General features: G+C 43.0%; 2 long non-coding RNA genes and 1 pseudogene across 2 annotated transcripts; 1 reads left to right on the forward strand and 2 right to left on the reverse strand.

The window, feature by feature from the left end:
- LOC147579357 (scavenger receptor cysteine-rich type 1 protein M160-like) overlaps positions 1-24,940 on the forward strand; it is a 61,657-nt pseudogene that overhangs the window by 27,496 nt on the left and 9,221 nt on the right.
- LOC147579358 (uncharacterized) lies at positions 3,764-6,335 on the reverse strand. The gene is made up of 2 exons (XR_015253832.1): positions 5,886-6,335; positions 3,764-4,053 (listed from the first exon to the last, which is right to left on the reverse strand). It is a non-coding gene; the product is annotated as an uncharacterized LOC147579358 (long non-coding RNA).
- Positions 18,344-22,387, reverse strand: LOC147579359 (uncharacterized). Its single transcript, XR_015253833.1, has 2 exons — positions 22,193-22,387; positions 18,344-18,611 (listed from the first exon to the last, which is right to left on the reverse strand). It is a non-coding gene; the product is annotated as an uncharacterized LOC147579359 (long non-coding RNA).

Consider the following 24,940-nt stretch of genomic DNA (forward strand, 5'->3'; position numbering starts at 1 on the left):
GAAGCTGAGAAAAAGGAAGATAAAAAAAAATCCAGGAGTATGAGGGGAGAATTAGAGAACTAAGTGATGCAATCAAACAGAACAATATCCGTATAATAGGAATTCCAGAAGAGGAAGAGAGAGAGAAAGGGGCTGAAGGTGTACTTGAACAAATCGTAGTTGAGAACTTCCCTGCTCTGGGGAGGGAAAAAGGCATTGAAATCCAAGAGGCACAGAGAACTCCCTTCAGACGTAACTTGAATCGATCTTCTGCACGACATATCATAGTGAAACTGCACAACATACAAGGATAAAGAGAAAATTCTGAAAGCAGCTAGGGATAAACATGCTCTAACTTATAACGGGAGACCCATAAGATTAGAGGCAGACCTATCTACTGAAACTTGGCAGTCCAGAAAGAAATGGCAGGAAATCTTCAATGTGATGAACAGAAAAAATATGCAGCCGAGAATTCTTTATCCAGCAAGTCTGTCATTGAGAAGAGAAGGAGAGATAAAGGTCTTTCCAAACAAAAACAAGAAATTCATCACCACTAAACCAGCCCTACAAGAGATCCTATGAGACAAAGTATCAGAGACATCGCTACAAGCATGAAACCTACGGACATCACAATGACTCTAAACCCATATCTTTCTATAATAACACTGAATGTAAATGGACTAAATGCTCCAACCAAAAGGCATAGGGTATCAGAATGGATAAAAAAACAAGACCCATCTGTTTGCTGTCTACAAGAGACTCATTTCAGACCTGAGGACACCTTCAGATTGAGAGTGAGGGGATGGAGAACTATCTATCATGCTACTGAAAGTCAAAAGAAAGCTGGAGTAGCCATACTTATATCAGACAAACTAGACTTTAAATTAAAGGCTGTAACAAGAGATGAAGAAGGGCATTATATCATAATTACAGGGTCTATCCATCAGGAAGAGCTAACAATTATAAATGTCTATGCGCCGAATACAGGAGCCCCCAAATATATAAAACAACTACTCACAAACATAAGCAACCTTATTGATAAGAATGTGGTAATTGCAGGGTACTTTAATACTCCACTTACAACAATGGATAGATCATCTACACACAGGATCAATAAAGAAACAAGGTCCCTGAGTGATACATTGGATCAGAATGACTTGACAGATATACTTAGAACTCTGCATCCCAAAGCAACAGAATATACTTTCTTCTCAAGTGCACATGGAACATTCTCCAAGATAGATCACATAACGGGTCACAAAACAGCCCTTCATAAGTATAAAAGAATTGAGATCATACCATGCACACTTTCAGACCACAATGCTATGAAACTTGAAATCAACCACAGGAAAAAGTCTGGAAAACCTCCAAAAGCATGGAGGTTAAAGAACACCCTACTAAAGAATGAATGGGCCAACCAGGCAATTAGAGAAGAAATTTAAAAATATATGGAAACAAATGAAGATGAAAATACAACAATCCAAATGCTTTGGGATGCAGCGAAGGCAGTCCTGAGAGGAAAATACATTGCAATCCAAGCCCATCTCAAGAGACAAAAAAATCCCAAATACAAAATCTAACAGCACACCTAAAGGAACTAGAAGGAGAACAGCAAAGACACCCCAAACCCAGAAGAAGAGAAATAATAAAGATCAGAGCAGAAATAGACAATATAGAATGTAAAAAAACTGTAGAGCAGATCAATGAAACCAAGAGTTGGTTTTTTGAAGAAATTTAGAAAACCGAAATAGGAAAGACATGCACAAACCCAGAGATGAAGATGAGAAAAATTATTTAAAACTTTCTAGGGGCACCTGGGGGGCTCAGTTGGTTAACGATCTGACTTCAGCTCGGGTCATGATCTCACCGTTTGTGAGTTCGAGCCCCGCGTCAGGCTCTCTGCTGTTAGCACAGAGCCTCCTTTGGTTCCTCTGTCTCTCTCTCTCTCTCTCTGCCCCTCCCCTGCTCTCACTCTCTCTCTCTCAAAAATAAAATTAACACTTAAAAAAACTTTTTAAAATAATCAATATTAAAAAAAGAATCACTAAAATCTAATAAATAACATATAAAAAGAGAACAAGAAAATGGAAAATGGAAAAAGAGAAATGTGCCCCCAGAAACTGCAGGAGCACTTTTGAAGAAAAAAAGATACACAGACATACCAAGAGACAACGCTCCATGCAAAGAAACAGATGCAGACACACACACACAAAAACAATATCCCATGGCCATTTTGAATAGCATCTTAATAGGCAGCCATACAGTTTTGTGAGCATCAAAGTGAATTGAAATCTAACAGTTCTTTCTCAAAAGTTATTGTAGGGGCGCCTGGGTGGCTCGGTCGGTTGAGCATCTGACTTTGGATCAGGTCATGATCTCACAGCTCGTGAGTTCGAACCCCGCGTCCGGCTCTGTGCTGACAGTTCAGAGCCTGGAGCCTGCTTTGGATTCTGGGTCTCCCTCCCTCTCTACCCCTCCTCTGCTCATGCTCTGTCTCTCTCTGTCTCAAAAATAAATAAACATTGGAAAAAATTGTTTTAACTTATTGTAATTATTATACAATGAAGGGACTTTTCCAGACAATTTTAACATTGAATGCAATGCGGAAATCTGTCACATAACTGTTCTGACAGGTAGTGCCAGACTTTTCTTCAGAATTTCTTTTTTCTGGGGCGCCTGGGTGGCGCAGTCGGTTAAGCGTCCGACTTCAGCCAGGTCACGATCTCGCGGTCCGTGAGTTTGAGCCCCGCGTCAGGCTCTGGGCTGATGGCTCGGAGCCTGGAGCCTGTTTCCGATTCTGTGTCTCCCTCTCTCTCTGCCCCTCCCCCGCACATGCTCTGTCTCTCTCTGTCCCAAAAATAAATAAATACGTTGAAGAAAAAAAAAAATTTTAGAATTTCTTTTTTTTTTTAAGTATGAAATTTATTGTCAAATTGGTTTCCATACAACACCCAGTGCTCCTCCCAACAGGTGCCCTCCTCAATGCCCCTCACCCACCCTCCCCTCCCTCCCAGCCCCCATCAACCCACAGTTTGTTCTCAGTTTTTAAGAGTCTCTTATGTTAGTCTCTTTCATCTCACAACAACTTATTCCGAATCTCCAAGCTAGATATCACTGCCCTCTTTTTCCCTCCCTCCCCTTTTCCTTTCCTTCTCTCCCCCTTCCTCCTTCTCTCTCTCCACAATCGCTTATATACCTCTCCAACTAGAGGTTTCCACACAGATGCTTTAATGACCCATCATGACAAAAATATTGCACTTGGTTAAAAGAGGGGAACAGAGAGGAAGAGCCGGTAAGTAGACATATGTGGTAGGTAAGAAGGAGTGAGAATCACGTGGAGGAACTTCCGTGAAAATGGTTCCATTGGTAATGAAGCAGCAGCATTTGGGGGGCCATGATGCTTTGGGTCGAAAGAGGAAATCTACACCAATCTATACCAATCCCTTCCCTATGTGTCTGACTTCATGAAACTATAGTCTACGCTAAGATGTGAAAGGAGCCTGGCACTTATATAAGACAACAATCTGGACAGAACATTTTAGAACGTTCCGATGAATTAGCTGTGTGATCATCTTGGGTGGGGAGGAGGAGGACTCAGCTGTGGTCCTGGATTAAGTGTTTGCTTTTCTTCCCCTGAAAGAATGACTCTACATGTTGTTTAGGAGAATAAGAGAATGTAAGTCATTCGCCTAGGATTTTGCCTGAAAATGGGAAATGTGAGATTTGGATTGACTATAAGCAACTGAGGGTAAGTTCGACAAAAAAATTCCTGGCAACATAGAACTTTTCTGAGAGTCTCAAAATATTTATTATCTTTCTCTCTCTCTCTCTCTCTCTTTTTTTTTTTTTTTCAGTATAAACATACATAATGAGGGACTCAGAAGCCCTCTCATGTCTGGAATACGATGTCACAGGTGATTCCTTACAGGCTCAGCCACTCTCAAACTGATGGCCCAGGGGTGCAGATGTCAGCCTCAGAATCCCTTGCTACCCTCACAAGTAGAGAGGGATCTTTTCTCATCCTGTCTTCCTTCCTTCCCAGAACGTCTCTCCTTGGAGACTCCAGAGGGCAGCCTGAAACAGGAAGAAAATTGTTTGATTATAACTGTGACCCAGCAGAATGGTGGTACCCATTTGGGACAGCAGACACAATGAAACAGAGGCAGATCATAAAATTTTCTGTACATCATTAAGCACTCAGCAAAATCCTGTCGGGACAGGATTATACGACTCTCGACCTATAGTCTGGGAAACAGTTGTCACAAGAGATTATTGTTTCTCAAGATGAATGTATAAGAAATGTTTTAATCTCTAAAGCATTTGTTCCTCAATGGCCAACCCTTTCTTGTGACTTTGTCCTGATTCTACCTATGAAGATAACCCCACCCTTTATAATAATAAAGCTGTATAATGTTACTGTTATAGAATCGTTATATTGTTATAGTAATTATATAATGGGAGTTGTCGAATGAGCTGTAAAAGTCAGTCCTCACCAAAGAGCCCACAACTTTCACCTTCCATAGCAGAGAGAAAACAGAAGTTTAACATGTAACATTCTTATTGAGGGGGTGATATGAGGGACACGAAGAACTCAGTGATGTCTAAGTTCAAGGACCAAAAATGCAAGAATCTGGTGTGTTATCTCCCTGTGATGTCACAAGGGAGTCACAGAAAAGCACAAAGAAAGCTAGAGCTGACCTTACCTAGAGAGGCACGCACACAATTTTCAGGAATTATGGTCACCTGGTGGTCAGAATGTCCCCCTGAACAGTGGACTTCCAGTCTCCTCGGGCTATTTGTACGATGATCTATCCCTACAAGGTCCTTCTGCACTTATCCCTGTCACAAAGGCAACTTTATAACAGGTGCCTGGACAAGAGTCACCTAATTTTTTTTTAATGTTTATTTATTTTTGAGACAGAGAGAGACAGAGCATGAACGAGGGAGGGTCAGAGAGAAAGGGAGACACAGAATCGGAAGCAGGCTCCAGGCTCCAAGCTCTCAGCACAGAGTCTGACGTGGGGCTCGAACTCACTGACCGTGAGATCGTGACCTGAGCCGAAGTCAGACGCTCAACCGACTGAGCCACCCAGGAGCCCCACCTAATTTTTTTTTTTTTAATGGTAGCTTCGTCAACGAAACTATCAGGAGAAACATCACAAGTATAGATGAGTAAAGAGAAACTTTTCCACCTACAGGAGACCCTAGATTCTGAAGTCAGTGAGGCCTCAGAACCAAACTTCTGCTTGAAAACTGTTCCCCTAGAGAGAAGACTCAGAATTCCTAGGCTAAACAGAGTGTGAGGGGGCTGTCTCGCAAAGACTAGATTTGGATGTGGAGTTCTCGGCCATCTAGCACATTGACCGTGAAAGTTACTAGAGCTGACAGCTTATGGACACAATGAGCCCATAGAGAAGTGAAGGGCAAAGAATACTCACCTGGCCTTCTCAGATGGCCCATCTTTATCTCATTTCCTTTATCCTTACGCACAGCATTATGCAGAGAATACCTGCATCTAAGCAAGACTAACACGAAGCATGGTGGGTCAGAGACCATCATCTGAAAATTCCTTCATCTGTCTCCAGATTACACAGAGTTTCCTGTGAATTTATACCTGGGCCTTACATCAACTCAGGCAGGGCCCTAGATACCTCCTCATGCTTTATACATGTACCACAAATGGGCTTCCTAGTCCAGTCCTGGCCTGTGTCCCCCAGATACTTCTAACACCTATAAGATTAGGATTTCTAAGACGTTTAGCCCTGGGTCATTAAGACCTTGAAGTTCAGAGAACAGCAAACATTGTTTCCATGTCCCCCGCCTTACAATGTGTACCTTCTCACTCCACACACACATTCTCTCATTCAGCTCCCCTGTGTCCTAAGGCCGAGGGGAAATATACTCACATTTCTTTATATACTGTTCAATCTCAAGTAAAAAGGGAGAGAACATGACAAAGAGAAAAAATACAAAAAGCATAGCAAACAGGGCATAGAGCCAAGGAACACCATTTGGGAGTAAATTGGCCCCGGGTTCAACTTCCGCCATTGAGATCTGAGAGAAGGCACGGAATTCTCTACCCCAGGCTGTCTCACCTCCTAGGTGATCCAGGTGATGAAGTCACAGCCTCAGGCACAATGGGAGGGATGAAGATCTGGATGGGGATTGGCCAAGCCTCATTCTATACATGCTGTATAGAAACAAGGAATCTCAGGGAGCTTAGAAGCCACAGCTCTATTGAACCAAAAATACTAGACTATCAGGCCAAAGCGGCAAGAAGGTAGATTGTTCCATAGATATTCAGAGTGTTCCGTTCACTGCACCGGAACCCGTATCCATTCACGAAATGAAGGAACTGTTTTCCTAGACTTCACAGTCCCAGAGCTAGTCTTTGTCAGCAGAATGATGTCTAAGTTGAAAGACCAAATTTTCCTGAGGAGAGAGTTCAGATCCTTCCCTAGAAGCTCGGAAATAGCTTGTCTTTGTGTGCTCATCATGTCAGGACTGTGTGTCACATGGATCATGGGAACTTCTCCCCAGTCATGTCAATGGGGAGGGAAGAGTTTATTTTCTTCTTCTTTTTTTTACTGTTTATTTTTTAAGGGAGGGACAGAGAGAGTGGGGGAGGAACAGTGGATCCAAAAGAGGGTTTGTGCTAACAGCACAGAGCCCGATGCAGGGCTCCAACTCTCTCCAACCGTAAGATCATGACCTGAGCCGAAGTCCGGAGCACAACCGACTAAGCCACCCAGGGGCCCCAGGAAGAGTTTATTTTCTTTTTTTATAATGTTTTTTCTTTATTTATTTTTGAAACAGAGAGAGACAGAGCATGAACAGGGGAGGGGCAGAGAGAGAGGGAGACACAGAACCGGAAACAGGCTCCAGGCTCTGAGCTGCGGGCACAGAGCCTGATGCGGGACTCGAACTCACGGACCTCGAGGTCGTGACCTGAGCCGAATCAGACGTTTAACCCACTGAGCCACCCAGGCGCCCCAGAAGAGTTTATTTTCTAAGATGGGGGTTATGTTCTTTTAAATGAAACAGAACATTAGGCAGGAGTGTTGCTCCGAATATCACCGTTCTTTTCCTGTCTTTTAATTCCTAACCTACTACACAAACCCATCTAACACGTTTCGAAGAAGAACTTTGATCAATCGATTCCTCCCCCCGCCCCCCCCCACGTTCAAAAGAGCACTTGACACTTGTCTTATGCTTCAAGCCACTTTCCCCAGAGATTCCCAGCCCACCGCCACAGGCAGCACCCTGTCCCGGCGCCACTCCCCCTGCCCACAAGCATCCCAATCCCCGGTCTGAACTCGACCTTCTCTAACGTCACCCGGCCACACCCGCTGACCAAGTGCCAATGTGCCTCCACGGTCTTTGCCAGCTGCCAACACTTGTTACGGACCGTCTCCGGGAGCCTTCGTGCCTAATCTCTCTCTGCCACGAATACGGGCTTCCTCCCAAAGTCCACAAACGCCCTCTTGCTCACCCAGAACATCAAGGAGAAAAGTCGCTGACACCATCCCACTGCCTAAGAACAAAAACAGTGCCCAGTGCTGTCTTATGACAGGAACCCCCCGGCCTAGAGGAACTGCCCTCTAGGGGCTTCCCGTCCAGCTGAGGAAATAACACCCCAGGTGGAAAAAGGGGGGGGGGGGTCATTGTGGGAAAACTGGGGAGTTCTTTATGGAACATGAGAGGAGAAAAATCTAGTAAATTAACGGAACTAAAAGGAAATGATCTCCTGAGAGTCAAAAGGACTTCCTGCTTTCAAGGAATGTAAATAGGGAACCACGACGCCTGCATGCCTTTATTGGCTTTGTTTCTAGTTGAGCCTCAGAAACGAAAGTACTTTTAAAAACTTATCAGGATAAGAATTAATGTCTAGAAGCTGAAACAAAACAAACAGACAAAAAAGTTGGTCATTACTGTTACCGTTACTAACAACCGCACTAGAATAAAATCTACATGATTCTGTTACTTTGTGTTGATATCCTATAGAGAAAGCCTCATGTTTTAGGCCAAACCAGTATTCCTTGACCCCAGCACATCTTTCTTCTCCCAAAAAGCTCTTTCCTCCTTATGGAGGACTCTGTTAAAATTCTTTTCTCCTTTTCATATAATCTGTTTGAATCTCCATGTATATAGGGGGAAAAAATCAAGGAGGATACAATTTCTTAAAGTTTTTTAATTAAAAAAAATAAAGAAATACAAATAAAATAAATTTAATTAATGTGTTGATTAATTCCAGTTAGTTAACATACAGCGTAATATTAGTTTCAGGTGTACAATTTCATGATTCACCACTTACATAAACACAGGATGGAAAGATACAATTTAAATAATCACGAGTGAGGAGGCTTTTTAAACCAATAGCACTTGCCTCATGCTTTTAACGAGAAAGGCATTTTAAATCCCAAGGCTCGGGGCCCCTGGGTGGCTCAGTCGGTTAAGCGTCCGACTTCGGCTCAGGTCATGATCATGCGGTCCGTGAGTTGGAGCCCCGCGTCCAGCTCTGTGTTGACAGCTCCAGCCTGGATCCTGCTTTGGATTCTGTGTCTCCCGCTCTCGCTGCCCCTCCCCCTCTCAAAAATAAATAAACATTAAAAAAAATTTTTTTTAACAGCCCTCAGAACCTCAAAATTCCTACAAGGGCTTGCACCGTATTAATCACAGCTTTTACCCAACCAGACAACACCAAAAACCTTACAGCAGCGTCTGGATCTTGAATTTTCTGAGGGTTCCCTGCCCATCCTCTCCCTTGCAGATGCTCCAGTAAGTCTTTGTCCTGCAGCAGAGACAAGTCTTCCCATGTTACCATTGTATCATCAATGTAATTGGCCCATGGTACTGATGTGGGGAAGGAGAACAGGGACAGGTCCCAGCAACCATTCCGGGACATATGGTGGGGCTGTGCAGGCAGCCCCGGGGGAGCACTTGAAAGGTTCATCATTGTCCCTCCCATGTGAAGGCAAATTGATCTTAGTTAGGAGAAACATATTTGTCAGTCTTTTCCATGAATCTCTTGAAAATGAAGCACTTTTGCAGGAACACTTTTTGCCAAAGGCTCAGAGAAAAACCAGTGCTGTCTGCAAGAAACACAAGACTTAAAAGTGGCCAGGGTTGGGGCGCCTGGGTGGCGCAGTCGGTTAAGCGTCCGACTTCAGCCAGGTCACGATCTCACGGTCCGTGAGTTCGAGCCCCGCGTCAGGCTCTGGGCTGATGGCTCGGAGCCTGGAGCCTGTTTCCGATTCTGTGTCTCCCTCTCTCTCTGCCCCTCCCCCGTTCATGCTCTGTCTCTTTCTGTCCCAAAAATAAATAAACGTTGAAAAAAAAAAATTAAAAAAAAAAAAAAAAAAAAAAAAAAAAAGTGGCCAGGGTTAAAATCCGATGAGAGGTCATTATAATGCGGTGAACAAAGGAACTTCTACAGATGTATATTACAAACGTTATGTTACAGATATACGTTACAAAGTATGCCCCCTTTCTTTCCGTCAGTCTCTGTGGGCCAGGTTTTGATTACCTCCTGGAGAGTTTACATTTCAAAGACATGATAACATTTACAACTTGAAGGGACAGAGAAAGAATGCAAGTTTTCTAGAAGTTTTTGAGTAACTGCTATTTAAAAAAAAATTTTTTTTTTTTGGTAAGGGTCAGAAAGCATGGGGTGTTTTGTCTGTGTTTTCATCAGTTACCATAACATTCTCCTCTTTTCCTTCATTTCATCACTTTCTCAAAGATTTCACCTCTTTGTGCACTAAGCAGGCTTTGCCACAAATGCCCGGATCTTAATCAGTGGCAGCTTGCACCCTCCTGGCTTGCAAAACAGCACCCTAAGGTCTCCAACTGACTATCCTGCTCTCCCACCCCTGTCTTCCAGCCCTGAAAGTAACAGACTAGTGGACACCCCCACATCCTTCTCTAACCTCAGCTCTTCTAACTTTCTAACCCGAGCTTCACCCTCTAGTCGGGCCTGGTGGCCAGCGAACTGCCCACAGTAGAGGTCAGCCCACCGCGGCAACGACATGCTTCCCTCCTCCCTCACAGCGTGCCCTGAGCGGCTTCACCAAGTGCATTATATCAGCCTGTGCTTTTGGGGTGTCCCTGTAGTCATGCAGTGGTCCATCTGACATACAAGTCACCCCCCCCCCCCCGCCCCCCGCACACACACAGAAGTCGATGGCCAACTTAGGAGTCCCCCTGCAGATGCCTCTTGACCAAGGCCCATTTTTTCAATCTGCTGACTGGCTCACCAATTGTTGGTTCATAATCCTCTCGGGAGATTCCCAGGCGAAATCTGAAACCAGACCCATATGAAGAAGGCAAATAGAGGCAGGCCACTCCAGGTTGGTAGGTGGCAGTTTTAATAAAGGAATTTACAAAAGGAATTTACATGAGAGGCTTGTCCTGGGAGACAGCAAGACCAGTGGGTGCCCCCCACCTGCTTGGGCTCTGTCACGTACACCATGCAGGTGTTCTCATCACCACATCACTATCTCAAGGCTGTGTCCTCTGGGAGTGAGAACCACCATTCCAAGAACAGGGGAAGGCATGAGGAACCTCCAAGTGCCTGGGTCCAGGTCATGGGTCAGCTGGTGGTCACGTCTCTTTGATGACGTTCCCAAACAATATCACTTTCAGATACTGATTTCATTTTCTTTGGATATATACCCAGAATTGGACTGCAGGATCATATGGCAGTTTGATTTTTAATTTTTTGAGAAACTTCCGTACTGTTTTCCATAGTGGCTGCATGCACCAGTTCGCATTCCCACCCAAGTGAATTCACCCAAGTCAGTTCTCCCTTTTCTCCACACCTCACTAAAAGTTGTACCTCGGAGCATTTGGGTGACTCAGTCGGTTGAGCATCTGACTCTTGATTTCAGCTCAGGTCATGATGCCAGGCTCGTGGGACCAAGCCCCGCATCAGGCTCTGCCCTGAGCATGGAGACTAGTTAAGACTTTCTCTCTCTCTCTCTCTCTCTCTCTCTCTCCTTCTGTCCCTCTCCCCTGCTCCTGCTCTCTCTCTCTCAGTCTTTCTCCCCAATAATAAATAAATAAATACATACATACATACATACATACTGTCTCTTGTCCTTTTGATGATAGCCATCCTAACAGGTATAAGGTGACATCTCATTGTGGTTTTGATTTGCAATTCCCTGATAGTGATGGTGAATGTCTCTTTACCGACTTCTTGGCCATTTCTATGTTTCCTTTGGAAAAATGGCTGTTCACATCCTTTGTCCATTTTTTAATTGTTTTTTTTTTGTTTGTTTGTTTTGGGTGGGTTTTTTTGCTGTTAAATTGTGTGAGTTTTCTATGTAATTTGGATAGTAACACTTCATCACATAGGTGGTTTCCAAATATTTTCTTCCACTCCCTAAGTTGACTTCTAGTTTTGATAATTGCTTCCTTTGCTGTGCAGAAACATTTTCATGTTACATAGCCCACTTGTTTGCTTTTGCTTTTGTTGCCTGTGCTCTTAGGGTCTTATCCAAAAATTGGTGTCAAGACCAATGTCTAGGAGCATTTTCACTATGTTTTCCTCAGTAATTTTTATGGTTTCAGGTCTTACATTTAAGCCTTTAATTCCTACTAGTTAATTTTTGTGAGTGGTATGATATAAGGGTCCTGTTTTATTCATCTTTACTTATGAATATCCAGTTTTCTTAACACCATTTATGGAAGAAACTCTCATTTCTCCATTGAGTGTTCACGGCATCCTTGTCAAAAATTAGTCAACTGTACATGGGTTTATTTCTGGGCTCTGTACTCTATTCCATTTGTCCATGTGTCTGTTTTTATGCCATTACTATGCTGTTTTTTGATTACTACAACTTTGTAATAGTTTTAAATTGAGAAGCAGGATGCCTACCGCTTTGTTCTTCCTCAAGATTGCTTTGGCTACTTAGGGATCTTCTGTGGTTTCATATGAATTTTAAGGTTGTTTGTTCTATTTCTGTGAAAACAGTCAATGTAGTTTTAGTAGAAATTGTATTGAATCAGTAGGATACAGGATACTTTTCTATTTATTCTTTTGTTTCTTAAATTTCTCTCACCAATGTCTCATCATTTTCAATGTACTTTCACTTCCTTGGTCAAATTTATTCCAAAGTATTTTGCTTTTTTTAAATTTATTTATTTATTTTTATTTTATTTTAAATAATTTTTTGTAATGTTTATTTTTATTTTTGAGAGAGACAGAGACAGAATGCAAGTGGGTTAGGGGCAGAGAGAGAGGGAGACACAGAATCTGAAGCAGGCTCCAGGCTGTCAGCACAGGGCCCGACGCGGGGCTCGAACTCATGAGCTGTGAGATCATGACCTGAGCTGAAGTCGTACGCTCAACCGACTGGGCCACCCAGGCGACCCTAAATTTTTTTAATGTTTATTCATTTTTGAGAGACAGAGAGAGACAAAGCGCGAGTGGGGGAGGAGCGAAGAGAGAGGGAGACACAGAATCCGAAGCAGGCTCCAGCTCAGAGCCTAACGTGAGGCTCAAACTCACAAACCATGAGATCATGACCTGAGCTGAAGTCGGATGCTTAAATGACTGAGCCACCCATGTGCCCCAGTATTTAGTTTTTGATGCTCTTGTAATGGGATTGTTTTCTTCATTTCTTTTTCACATGGTTTGTTGTTAGTATGTAGAAACACAACTGATTTTGTGTATGATGACTTTACCTCCTACCACTTTACTGGATTTATTTATACATTCTAACAGTTTTTGTGCCGTCTTTAGGATTTTATGTAGGTAAGATCATGTCACCTGCGAACAGAGACCATTTTACTTGTTAATGTCTGATTTGGATGCTTTCTTTCTTTTTCTTGTCTAATTGCTCTGGCCGGGACTTCCAGAACTATGTTAAATAGGAGTGTTGAGACGGGCATACTTTTCTTCCTGACATTAGGAAAAAGCTCTCACTTTTCCCCCACTGAGTGAGATGATACCTGGTGGCTTTTCATATACAGCCTTTATTATGTTGATGACCATTCCTCCTCTACCCAATGTGTTGAGAATTTTTATCAGGAAAGAAGGTTGAATTTTGTCACATGCTTTTTGTGCGTCTGCTTTGATGATCATATGACTCTTATCTTTTGTTCTATTAATGTGTTGTTTCACATTTGTTGACTTACACATGTTGAACCACGTTTGCAATCCAGAGATAGCTACAGCTCGATCACTGTGTATGATTCTTTTAATGTGCTGTTGAAAAACTGCTTGCCAGTATTTGGGTTTTTTTTTTTTTTTTAAGTTTATTTATTTTGAGAGAGAGAGAGAGCGAGTTTATTTATTTATTTTTGAGAGAGAGAGGAAGAGTGAGAGGATCCCAAGCAGTCTCAGGCACTGTCAGCACAGAGCCTGATGTGGGGCTCGAACCCACAAACCGTGAGATCATGAACTTGAGTTGAAATCAAGAGTCAGATGTTTAATGGACTGAGCCACCCAGGCTCAGTCCATTGAGCATCTGACTCCTGATTTTGGCTTAGGTCATATCTCTCAGTTCCTGAGATCAAACCCCACATCAGGCTCTGTGCTGACAGTGTGGAGCCTGCTTGGCAGGCTGCTTGGGATTCTCTCTCCCTATCTCTCCCCCCCCGCCAAAAATAAATGAATAAACATAAAAAAATTCTTACTGTTAAAACAGGTCAAAATGATGATAAGAGGTCAATATAGTAATAGGCAGGAGAGGCAGGCATGACAGAACCTTTTGTGGCATGGAAAATATTCTTTATTTAGCATACACATATGGCTATATAGATATGCAATGATTCTCGAATTGTATACTTAATATTTGTGACATTTTCTCTATGTAAGTTTATCACTCTATAAAAAGGTACAATTAATATTACACTAGGCTTTTTAAAGGAGCTGGGACTTTTTATATTTTCTGCTTCTTCTACTTTTTGGTATAAAATAGTAATTGTTGCTTGAGAGTTTGATGGAACTTACCAATAAAACTATCTAGGCCTTCAGCGTTAAATTCAATTTCGTTGCTTCTTCTTGTGTTAATAGCCGCTTTAAATATATTTCATAAAAATTGTGGCTTATATAGCATATTTCTTTCTTGCTTAGGAATGATAGTCGGCTCCAGATACAATTCCAAATTCAGTGTTCTTGCTTCTTTTAAGATATTACTTTGTCTTATAAGTAATGTTGCCACTGAGAAGTTTAGAGTCAATCTGATTCTTGTTCCTTAACAGGTGATGTGCTCTTTCTTCTGGAAATTTTACTCTGATACTTTAAAAAACAAAAACAAAAAACTTCTCTATAGTTTATCTGGGTGTGAAAGTTTTTTCTCATCTTCCTTTAGTGGCAATCCAGAAGTGCTTCCAAAATGAAGCACTCACAAATCCTTTTTATTCTGTGAAATTTCCATCTATTGATAGAATTCTTCAGCTCTTTCCTCCCCTCTAGTTTTCTGTTTCTTACTTGTAGGACCCTTGTTAAGTATATGCTGAGGCTTTTCTTCTGTCCCCTGTATCCCTTACCATTTTATATTTTGCATGTTTTTGTTCTTTTTTCACGCCTTCTTGGAAAATTACTGAAACTGATTGGGGCGCCTGGGTGGCTCAGTCGGTTGAGTGTTCAACTTTGGCTCAGGGCATGATCTCACGATGATTCATGAATTTGAGCCCTACGGTGGGCTTTGTGCTGATAGCGTGGGACCTGCTTCGGATTCTCTGTCTCCCTCTCTCTCTGCCCCTTCTCCATGAGCACTCTCTCTCTCCAAAATAGAATAAACATTAAAAAATGAAAATTACTGAAACTGAAATTTCAACTCAGCAATTTGTTCTCTGCCTATATTTATCCTTTCTATTTATTTCTTAATTGTTTTCCTTAACTTCTTAGCTTAGTAGCTAGCACTTTTGTACTTGCCTGATATTAGTCATGGACAGACACGGTGAGCAGCTTGGATCACTGCCACAGATTTCTGTGTCTGTAAAATTAAAATAAGTGATAAAATGAATTGGGGGAGATACAAGATCAGAACTGGCCCACTGTCTACACTTTCATCCCTCCCCTCCTGCAGCTCTCCTCCTGGACTGCAGGCATTGACCACCTTCTGCCCCGTCCACTGCTCTCAGGTCACCATTTCAACCTAAGTTGGTCTCGTTCTAATGTGATTAATTCTTTAGATGCTTATTTCCATTTTAACTCAATCACTTCACCAGAGGTGATTTTGGGAATTGGTAGCCCTGTTGATTTTACCATGTTGGCAGTAACAGGATTCACGGTATATAAAACAGATTTCCCACGGAAGGGGAAACACTTTGAGAAGATAATACAAATATGTGTCATTTTGGAGCCCAGCTACACCCAATAGGATTCATTAATAAATCAAAATTCCAATTTCCGAAGTTAATCACCCCTTTATCTCTATGACTGATCAATGGTGAGGCTGCTAGCGTAGGGAATTCTGTAGATACTCTAGATCTTTCATAGCAATCTAACATATACAAAGTACACCACGATTTTCTGCCAAATAGAGATCAGTGAAGCCTCTTACATTACTGTTAATCAGATATTACTAGGGGATGTGCAGGATGCTTTTCTGTTCATCGTTAGGTCCATTTGCCATTATAACCACAGTGGTATGATACAGGAAAGAAAACCTTGCTATATCAAAAGAAATAACAGCAGTAGCTTTTGCATTCAGGAAACGGGGGTGGGTTATGGGTAACAGTAGTAAAAGTTAACTCTCCATGTGTATTACAGGAGGTTAACCAGTGCCCAAATAGTATGATTGGAGTCATATTCCTCACATAAGTCTGCTATGTGGGTAAGATTCCTGTGCATACTTATAAACTAGACTAATCTATTTATATGCTAAAGCTCTATCATATTCCAATGTGAAAATCTAGGCAGCTCCTGCTAGACCAAAGCACAAGGCTGACCTGAGCCCCGAAGAAGCAGAACATGCAAATTCTGTGGAGTGGGGGCAGCTTATGCACAAAGGTAATTATAAGAATCCAGGAACCAAAAGCTGTCCAGGCAGCAGCTGATAGAAGGATAAACCTTTTCTTGGATTTCTTGCCCAAGAATCAAGCACAGGATCTAAAGTGGATGATATTCCTCTACTTTGTCTTTGTTGGAAGAAGGATTTTTTATTGATCTACTCTCCCGCCGCCTCTCGATACCTGAGGCAGAGGCAGGAGGGCCAATTTCGAGAGGACTTATGAGAGCATTTCAAACCCCATCCGAGAAAGAAATTAGGAAAGGAAAGATATTAGAGACAGGGGTAGGTGTGTGCTAAGTAATGGTGACAGGGTGAATAGGGAAAGAGGAACAAAGAGAAACCCCCTCAGGCAGGGGGCATAGGAGAAAACAGCAGCGGGACATTAAGTTTAGGTCAAATTTGGGGTGACTGGCTGGCTCAGTCGGAAGAGCATGCAACTCTCGATCTCGGGTTCGCGAGCTCAAACCCCACACTGGGCGTGGAGATTACTTGAATAAACATTAAAAAAAAAAAAAAAACTTTGTAAGATTAGGTGAAATTTGGTAATTATGTGTATCTTTTGCCAGGCTATCTTCCCTTCTTCCCACCCCCTCTTAACACTAAATTTCAGTGAATGCTGATTGCAAGAGCTTTTCATAATGTTTTAGAGGAGGAAGAAGGAGGAAGCTGTCCACACATTCGGTGACATGGGGCAGAGGGAAGATAAGAGGCCTCAGGAGAAAAGGGAAAAAAAAAAACAAGAGATGGAGAATTCAACAAAAAGACACTGTGAGGAAGTAGTAGTTAGAAGCATCACAGCCCAAACACACTCGAGAACCATTAGAAATTCTAGGGACAGGATGTAGAGCTAATGATTCAAGTCACTTCATTTCTTATTTTCCAAAGGACCTGAGAACTTGGACATGTTTTTTGTTTTTTTTTTTTTTTTTTTTATATAATGTTTTTGAGTTTTTCTGAATTCATTATTTATTTATTTATTTATTTATTTTAAAGTTTTTTTTTTTTAATGTTTATTTATTTTTGAGACAGAGAGAGACACAGCATGAGCAGGGAAGGGGCAGAGAGAGAGGGAGACACAGAATGTGAAGCAGGCTCCAGGCTCTGAGCTGTCAGCACAGAGCCCGACGCAGGTCTCGAACTCACGAACTATGAGATCATGACCTGAGCCGAAGTCGGACGCTTAACCCACTGAGCCACCCAGGTGCCCCAGAACTTGGACATGTTATATGTAGCTTGTGTATCTGTCCCCAGCAGATGTGTGAGCTCTAACGATTTTTCTCAGGATCCCCAGGCGATGAGCCTACTCTGTTACCTGCGATCCCGTTGACTTTAACACAGCAGGTCAGACATAAAGGACCTCATTCTTTTTTCCCCTTTGATGGATAGGCACACATTCGGATGCAATTTGCGGATGAAAGCAGGCACTTTTTCCTTGTAAGGGTTTATCATTTGACTTTCGGGTACACGTAGCTTGAAACTAAGGGGTTACTTCGTATCTTCAAAACAAGTAATTCGGAGATAGTGGTGTAGAGAGTAATTTTACAGAGACAGTGTGACTCTTTTTAGCAGCTATTTTCCCAGATGTCGTGCACCTGTTCTCACTTCTCCAGGCTATCAGGAAAGAGCAGAAACTACATATCACTGGGTGAATATTGGGAATGCCAGAAGCCAGATTAGGGTCAAGTTTAGGAGTTAGGACATTCCTGTTCCCTCAGCATGTTACAGCCTTGGTGAATGTGGAGTGTCTTCTCAATTCATATCCTAGAAGATGCTCCGCCCGTGGGGTAATTTGAACCAATTTACATTTTCAAAGATCGCTGTGCTTGAGGATACAAGAAATAATATTTATTTTAATTAAATGTGTAACACACATGTGCTACACCCAAAAACTCAACTATGAGAAGACAATTAGGTTTGGAAGCAAGTTGAGGTATGAGTATGTTCACAAAGTCACAAAGTTAACCTAAAATCATTCTCCTTCCAAGTGACCTGCACTCTCCTATTCCAATTATGCCTCCGTGAAATTTTTAGATTTATTTATGTTTACTAAGAAATTTCGGACACACCCACATCTACCCCAAGTGAATTGAAATTCCAGAGTCTGTAGGGTGGAGGGGAGGGGCTGAAATTATGTAAGAAAAGATGACGTAATTAGGATAGAACATTTCTGGAATCTTCAAATGTTCTTACTGTGATGTCATCTTGAGGAAAGAAACCTCAGCTCCGGAGCTGGATTCAACGTCTCTTTCAGTGTGACCACAGATCAATCACCTAGGATTTCACTCAGGAAAAGAAAATGTATACTTGGATTAAAGCAGCTAGGGTATGAATTCCATAAAAAGCGGTTTGTGTTAGAGTCTCTAGATGTTCACAAAGATTTCTTGATAACACAGAACTGGTCTGGAAGGACCCAGGTATTTATTATTGGACATTTTATATAAATATAGACCACAAGTTAGCACTGTCCTATCCTGATGTAGGCAGTGATATTTTCTGAACGTCTAGCCTGGACCAAAATGTAATAAGAGTTTCAATACAGGCATATTTATTCTTCAAATGACACCCCATTGACTCCAATCTCAACATTCTCACATACAAGCTCTTCTTCATTCAGGAGTTTCTCCTCTTCCAGACCTTCTTTCTCTGAAGACCGTGAAAACCAACCTGCAATAGCAAATTCAGGGCCCTGTTATAATTACAACTCAGAGACTAATAAGAGCCTTTGAGAGGCATCAGAACCATGGACAAGAGGAAAACAGCACCCTGGGGGACCCAGATTGAGATAATTTCTGCATAATATAAAACCCATCAGGGAAATCATCCATACAAACTGTTGATTTCACACCGTTGTGTAGGAAAGATCTGTAATAGAGACTAAAGACCTCTGAAGAGCTGCTTCGCAGTCAATACAAACAGCAGAGACATGAAATTGGAGAAGGAATGGTGAGAATCCTACTTTTCTCAATTAGATTGGGCCACATCAAGGGAATTTGGTAACAGGAAGGTATAACTCTATTACCATATATCCCATGAAGTCACCTAGACACCAGATCCTGACTCCCCCAGTGTCCACAAGGATAATCCCAATCTTTTCTGAAAGTCCTTAAGTGGGTATAGCTGCTTCCGCTTCCCCTGTTGTTCTCCTCCCAAGGAACCCCACCACCTTCAAGAAGGCTGTGGTAGCAGATGATCTGTTGGGCCTTCCAACTCTGAATAGTGTGGATCCAGCTCCATGGACATATAGCTCATGAGGTTGTGTAGGACTCCATGCTTCAGAAGGCCCTGTGCTTGGTCTCACATCCTGTTGTCACCATATTCAAAGTCTTGGTATTTTTGAGGGGCACCTGGGTGGCTCAGTCGGTTGAGCACCCAACTTCAGCTCAGGTCATGATCTCAACAATCATGAGTTTGAGCACCGCAGCGGGCTCACTGCTGTCAGCGTAGAGCCTGCTTCGGATCCTCTGTCCCCACTCTCTCTGCCCCTCTCCTCCATTCACTCCCTCTCTGTCAAAAATAAATAAGAACAGGAGTGCTTGCGTGGCTCAGTCATTTGGGCGTCTGACTTTGGCTCAGGTCATGATCTCACTGTTCGTGAGTTGGAGGCCCACATAAGGCTCTGTGCTTACAGCTCGGAGCCTGGAGACTGCTTCGGATTCTGTGTCTCCCCCTCTCTCTGGTCCCCCCTGCTTGTGCTCTGTCTCTCTGTCTCTCAAAAATAAAAAAAGATTTAAAACATTTAAATAAACACATTAATAATTGTTGAACAAGGAATCCCACTTCATTTTTCATTGGGCCCTGAAAATTATGAAACCAGTCCTGCCATAGGTCTTAAAGAAATATGGAGTAATTCTTGCCCTTCACCCAAAACCTGACCCCATGGAAACCCATACTTATCAGAGTAATCTTAATATATTATTAGCAGCCATAGAATATCAAAAAAGTAGTCTAACATTAATGTTTGGCCATTTTATCTATATTTCTCACTTTGTCACATTTTGAATTCCCCCCCCCAATCTTTTAATAATCTATGTGATTGCTGTGATTGGAAAAACATGACCACAGCATCAAAAAGTACATGCATGGCCACAACTGCAGGAAAGTCCCTATCACCAGATCCAACCCATTCCCATCCTCCCTAAAGATGCTAAGAAATAACTGAAATGACTTGGGAAGCTAACTCTCTCTCTGATTAAGAGATATTCTTTTCCTTGTCGGTAAGGGACTATTTTACTACTTGTCTGTGAGGTGCTATTCTCAGGATTACATAATTTGCGGGGCCTAGTGCAAAACAAAATCAGAGCCTCTTGTTCAAAGACCATCAAAAAGCTCAAGATGGCAACAGGAGGGCAACAAGCCAAGTGTGAGGTCCTTCTTAGTGTGGGACGTGGGCAGTTGCACAGGTCACATTCCCATGAAGGTGGCCCTGAGCAGGTCTATCTCATCTGTCCCACGTAAAGAAGTCTTGGCAAGAATTTCAGGGACGGGAAATCCTTCATTTATGTAATTGTATTCCGGATCACCTGTCTCTTGTCCTCTAAGGGCAGGCTAGGGCCTCTGGTGGAGCACATAAGTAGAGCAGACCTACCCCCAGGAATCAGGATAGGATCATTCTGGATCTAACAGTGACCTCTTGCGTGACCTTGAGAAAGTCACATCCTATCTACTTTCAGTTATTTTATCTATGTAGTAGTGGTTGATTATACAATTCCTCTGATCCCTTTAAGTACCAATAATCCCTGAGGCTATAATTGAAGGCATTCTGGATAATTGGTGGATATATCAGCTTATGGGGCACCTGGGTGGCTCAGTCGGTTGAGTGTCGGACTTTGGCTCAAGTCATGATCTCACGGTCCGTGAGTTCGAGCCCCGCGTCGGGCTCTGTGCTGACAGCTCGGAGCCTGGAGCCTGGAGCCTACTCCAGGATTCTGTGTCTCCCTCTCTCTCTGACCCTCCCCCGTTCATAAATAAACGTTAAAAAAAATTATAGAAAAAAAACGGCAGCATTCGCCCCCTAAAATACCAAAAGGTTTGCCAAATCCCAATATATTTCAGTAAAATGATCTCTCAGTTGCCTCCCACCCTGGAGTTTTACAATGTTTTGTCAAACCAGATATCTTGGTTTGGGAAATACCTATATGTTAACATATAGCTGAAACCATCAGAACAGCTATGCACATGGAGAACTGTCTCTTTCTTACTCTCTAAAGTCATGAGGTGTCAGGAGAAAAACAGTTTAAACCAGCCTGAGAAGTAGTCATTCAGTTCCTGAGAGAATGGTCCCCAGGAAACCAGACTTCCCCTCTCAGAGGACTGAGGTTGCCATCTCCCAAAACTCTATTCCCCCTTCAGTCCGTCTTCCACACAGGCCTTCCTACCCCCACCCCAGTCCCCAAAGCAGACTGGCCTGCCTTGCCTATAACGTTCCCAGATCTAACTCTGTCTTCATACTCTTTGGCGCACGGTAGCAGCTTGGCCACAGAATTATCTGCCAGGCGAGAAACCTTCCCAGAACAGACGTGAGAGGATAAATCTGCATATATGAAAAGTAAATAAAGATTCATAACAGAACCTCGGGCTTGAAATGGTTTCTTTCCAGAGAGAAGACTCCGTGTTCACTGGGGAGCAGAGAGAGCTGCTGAGAGCCTGAGAGTGTGGAGAAAGGTATGGTTCTAAGGAGGGTTGCAGGAGTTGTATGTGTAGATGCTGCACCACGGATGCTGTGAATCACCCTAGATAGTGGTTTATGGCCAGAACGTGCTAGGGAGGGCAGGGACATCCACCCAATTCCAGCTGTTTCTCCTCCCTAGTTCCATGGTCATTATCAACGATTTCACATGCAGCCCCGTGTGGATACTATTCACAAGTGGGCAAGATTGATACAAAGGTTCTGAGTCAGAAACTCACATGCTAAAACACCTTCATATAGAGCCACCTTTGAAGTCTCTGGGGCTGCTCTCAGCTCATCAGAGCCCCTTCCTTGTTCATGCTTTATGGACATACCCCGGAAGAGTCCTAACCTGTGTCCCTATTCCTGGTGCTGAACTCACTGCTGTCATGGGATACCATATTTCTTTGGTCCTTCTAGTCCAAGGTCATTGAGGTTTAAAGTCCAGAGCAGTCCACATATCACATTTTCCAGAAAATGCAATAAGGACAAAAGGCAGCTTCAGTAGCCACATCACAACGGCCCCTTCTCATCCACAGCCCACAAGCTCTCCTTTTCCTCATCCCCTGTTTGAGCCTACCTTTGCATTTTATTTTCTTTCTGCACGGCCGAATCACCAGGAAAATGAGAAAAAGGAAGATGCAGGGTCCAAAGATGAAACTGAGGATACCTGTCACAAAGAAGATCCCAGGGCCAGGATTTGAGCCTAAATCGGACTCTGAAAAAAACATATTCTCAGGATGGGAAAGGACATGGGGGAAATCCTGCCCCTACTGTCACCTGGTGGGTTTTCAGGATGGTGAAGTCACAGCACAGGCACAATGGGAGATTGTGAGATCCTGGCGGGTACTGGCCCAGCCTTTGGCTTTCAGAGAGCCCAACCCTATCCAATACTACCTTGAGAAGTTGTAGGAGAGAATGCTAAGGAATATCAGGAAGCTTCACAAATTGCCACACGCATAGGTTCAGAAGCACTATATCCAACCCCCCTTTCCAGGAATGGAGCCCACCCACATCAGAGCAGGGAGAGAGAAGGCTTGGAGTGCTCTTGTTTAGGATGAGAATATTCCCAGGGCAAACAAGACCCACGTGCACGGCAACTGGTTTGTTTTCCCAAGTTTTCTGTTCTAAGTCAACCCAAGGAAGGGAAAACTTTCCCAGGAAGGGACTCCTGATCCTTTCCTGAAAGGTCCAGTCTTCCTCAGGGCACATCCAATCTTGTCTAAAATGTGTGCACCAGAGATCATCTTAGAATGGCTCTCCTGCCCTGTGGGACAAAAAGAAGGGAACACTGTCTTCGTGTGAATACGAGGCAGATTTTCCCTATTGTCTGGACAGTAAAGAAAAAGCTTAAGTTGCCCAATTATCACCAGAAAGCCCACCCTCATCCTTCACCCTGTTCCTGGGAAGTCCTAGGTGCCCCTCTTCCAAAAGTACCTGGAGAAATCCATCAATTTAAGCACGTAGCCTCACCTGGTATAAGAACTCTTACAGTTCCGTTGAAGCGCTTTTTGAAAGAACATTTTTACATTCCTACCATGTTTCCTAAGTCTGCCATAACAAAGTCCACGCTGTCTCTGGAGGCATTAGGGAAGGATTCTCCCTTGCCTAGTTTCTGGTGCTTCTCGGCAATTTTGGGCATTCTTCTGTTTGTAAATGCGTCACTCCAATCTCAGCCTCCTCCATCACATGGCAGTCTCTGTGCGTCTGGTCTTCACACAGTGTTCTTCCCTGTGTTTGTGTCTAAATGTCCCTTTTCTTATAAGGGTACCAGTCATTGGATTAGGGGCAACCCTAAGATGCTATTTCTAAATAAAGTCACATTCTGAAGTTCTGAATGGACATGGATTTTCGAGAGATATATTCAAACCAGTAGGTAACTAATCCCCAAAACTGTCAAGACTAATTCTCCTTTACGAAGTTTCAATCCACAACCCAATCTTCTTCACTCAACAGACAACCTCAGTTGATACCGCAGGGAGATGGAATGGCCCTTCATATTTTTTCCAAATAGAAACAGAGACCCATGCACTGAAGAGTCACTGGATAGATGAGGACTGTCCCCAAGGAGGGGACAGCCACCAACACTTACAGCAGCTCGAAAATGAATGCCTTAGTCAGACAGGGGGTTACACCAGAGCCTCCACCGCAGCCACCTTTTGTACCTTTCCAGTTCATTTGCTTTATGCATTAAGTATGCATTTTTACATTAAGTTATGAGAGCTTATTCCTGCTGGATTCTTGTACACTTCTTTTTCTGGGGTATTTTGCAAGAGGAAGGTTAGCTAAGACAAGCTACAGATCCCCACCACTGCAGTTGGGTCTTGAGTCCACAAATCATCACCTCCCTCCTATACCACATTCTAGATTTCCTTCATCCTTTATTAGCACCTCTGCTGGTCTAGGTAGCTTAGCTGGTGGGATGATCCAGACTCTTACCCTGAGTGATCTAAGACTCTGGCCACCATATACTTCTCAGGCTGTGACTCATGCACTAGTATATTTATTATCAAAATGGGGCAAGGAAGTGCCAAGAGATATCCAAATATATGTGCCAAGTATATTCTTGTCTGCACCTGTTGTGTGACAGTTTTCATCTTCCTGATGATTAGGGTCATTTACCCCAATAATGAGGTTATTGTTTTCTTGCTTATTGATAATTTGTCATGGATATCCTGATGTGACTGGAAAGGAGCCATGGCTTAAAGTTTAATGTGGCACTTATGTGATCCCTGGTGGAATCATTTTTCCTTCTGGGAACCAGAGCTTCTAAATGCACAAAGCCTAGACTTAGAAGATAGAAATCCCAGGGGCGCCTGGGTGGCTTGGTCGGTTACGCCTCCGACTTCGGCTCAGGTCATGATCTCATGGTCTGTGAGTTCGAGCCCCGCGTCGGGCTCTGTGCTGACTGCTCAGAGCCTGGAGCCTGTGTCAGATTCTGTGTCTCCCTCTCTCTCTGCCCCTTCCCTGTTCACGCTCTGTCTCTCTCTGTCTCAAAAATAAATAAAAAAATAAAAACGTTAAAAAAAATTAAAAAAAAAAAAAAAAGAAGAAGATAGAAATCCCAAATACCTCAAGTGGACCATTGGGAATGAAGGTAAGCATAGCCACTCTTATTTCCACTTATTCTTGGATCCATGTATTCTTACCTGTTGGCCATATCATGCGTAACCACATAATGGTAACTTATTTTGAGAACATACATTGTACTGTGGATGGTGGGCCCCATCCTTGCAGGGTATCATCTCCAAGCTGTTTTTCAGCTACACCTTCAACAGGCATTTCCATCACTCTGTCAGTGGATAGGTGATAGGACCCTTGGATCCGA

This window comes from Puma concolor, chromosome B4 (genome assembly GCF_028749965.1).
Source record: "Puma concolor isolate L17-30 chromosome B4, mPumCon1.1.hap2, whole genome shotgun sequence".
Lineage (NCBI taxonomy): Eukaryota > Metazoa > Chordata > Mammalia > Carnivora > Felidae > Puma > Puma concolor.